Source organism: Apaloderma vittatum, unplaced genomic scaffold, assembly GCF_000703405.1.
Source record: "Apaloderma vittatum isolate BGI_N311 unplaced genomic scaffold, ASM70340v1 scaffold7778, whole genome shotgun sequence".
NCBI lineage: Eukaryota > Metazoa > Chordata > Aves > Trogoniformes > Trogonidae > Apaloderma > Apaloderma vittatum.
In genome coordinates, this window is record NW_009728969.1 from 1,856 (window position 1) to 4,343 (window position 2,488).

Consider the following 2,488-nt stretch of genomic DNA (forward strand, 5'->3'; position numbering starts at 1 on the left):
CCCGCTCGCACCCAGTGCTCCCGGTGAGGTCCCCCCAGAGCGGAGGGGCACAACGAGCTCTTATGATCTGCCAGCCATGCTGCCTTTTGTGCAGCCCAGGATGTGACTGGCCTTCTGGGCTGTGAGCATACATTGGTGGCTCATATTCAGCTTTTTGCCCAGCAGTACCCTTAAGTCCTTTTCTGCAGGGCTGTTCTCTAACACATCAACCCCAGTCCTTGTTGATAACGAGGATTGACCTGACTCAGGTGCATGAACTTGCACTTGGCCTTGTTGAACTCCAGGGGGTTACATGTTTCCAGGTTGTTCAGGTCTCTCTGGCAAAATTGTCGTCTCTCTGGCATGACAAGCACCACCCAGCTTGGCATCATCTGCCAAGTTGTGGAAGTTGGAAGGGACCTCAAATATCATCTGGTCCAACCCTTTAAGGTAAAGAAATACAGTTTACAGGAAATTATCTTTAAATGGCCCTGTCAAGCTGAGCCTTCAAACTGTCGAAAGCTGAGGAATCCACCACTCCCTTGGAAGACTATTTCAGTTTCTAATTCCTCTCGTCATGCCGAAAAGCTTTCCTCTGGAGTCCAATTGGAATCTCCCCATGAGAAATTTGCCCCCATTACCCCTTGTCTTTTCCACGTGACTCCTTGTAAAAAGGGAGTCTCTGTGTTCTTTCTGGCCATGCTTTATGTCCTGGTATATGGTAAGAAGGTCCCCCTAAGCCTTCTCTTCTCAAGACTGAATAAACCCAGCTCCTTCAGCCTTTCCTCTTATGGCAGGACTTCTAGTCCTCTGATCACCCTCATGACCGTTCTCTGGGCCCTTTCCAGCTTGTATGCATATTTTTTGTACAGCAGGGACCAAAATTGAACACAGCACTCAAGGTGTGGTCTGACCAGCGCTGAGTAGAGTGGCATGATGTCTTCTTTATCTCTGCTGGTGATGTCCTTGTTCATGCAGCCCAGTATCCTGTTGGCTTTTTTGCCACCGCAGAAACCGTTCGCTCCTACTGAGCCTGTTATCCCCTGAGACCCCAAGGTCCCTCTCTCCAGGGCTGCTCTCCAGCCAGGTGGATCCGAGTCTGAGCTGCATTTGTGGGTTGTGTATTCCCAGGTGCAAGACCTTACACTTGTCCCCATTAAACTTCATAAGGTTCCTGCTTGCCCACTCCTCCAGGCTGTCCAGGTCTTCCTGGAGGATGGCTCTCCCTTCTGGAGTGTCAAATTCCTCGCTCATTTTTGTCTCATGATGAACTGTTCCATCAGTCTCCCCAGCACCGACATCAAACTAACAGGCCTGTAGTTTCCTGGATCCTCCATCCGGACACAGATCTTCGTGATGCCACACAGCGAATAATAGAAATCAGTTCATAGTGTGCACATATAGCCCACCCTCCTTCCTTCCTAAAAAACCCATCCTTTGAGAGTCACTCCTTGCTAAAACCTCAACCATACAGACACACTCAGCTCTGCCTGGTTATACCCTGCTGCTCCCCTTTAAGGTCACGGAGCTTCCTCTTACTGAAGTGATATGAAGATAATCAACAAATGCAATCGAATACTCACGTTTAGTCTGTCTCTTTGTCTTCTTGAAAGTGGATTGGCAAACCTGGTTCTTATTTCATGTAACCACAGAGTCACAGAATCATAGAATCATTAAGATTGGAAAAGACCTCAAGGATCACATAGTCCCAAAATCTACCCAACAGTACCATGAGCACTAAACCATGTCCCAAAGTGCCACCTCTGTACTGGTTTTGAAAGTATGAAGACTTATTGTGGGGTTTCTAGGAAAGGATTAAAGGCAGAGAAAGGAGGGAAACAAGGTTGGCCGGGGATGAAATATGCCTAAAAACGACCAGTCACATCTGAAAAGGTTGCTGGTAAGAACTCTTGCCTGGCCATGTCCCAGACTGTCCTACCTCCTTACTAAACCCCTTTTAACAATTTCCTGAGGGGATCTCTGCTCTTTGTACGTAGGGAGCTGTGAGTGCCAGGCTCTGGCGTGGGGACTACAGGTCATAGGGTTTCATGTTAGTGAATATCCAGCTGGTGTAACAGGTGAGTAGGATAAGGGGCCTGGGAGCCAGATATCAGAAAGTCTAGACCAGAGAGCAGAGAGTCCAGAGGTCCTGGGAGTTGACCACTGGAGAGAGCAGGTGGTCCAAAGCACCTAGAGGCAAAACTGTGGGGTTCTGGGGTACTGGTGCCGCTGAGGTCATAAGTTTATACCAAGAGAGGAAGTAACACTATATTTGCCATGCCAAGTACCTCAGATAGACCTCTAGAGGTTTGTGCTGGGTGCTTATGGTCACACCTGGGAGTCCACCATGAAAACCTGGGAACTGCACTCAGTACTTAAAAATAAAAGAAAAAAATAAGAAAATATAACACTTTTTACCAACTGAAATGTTTTAATGTTGTTTAATGTTGTTGAGGTCTGGAAAACACGCCCTATGAAGAGTGGCTGAGGGAACTGGGTTTGTTTAGTC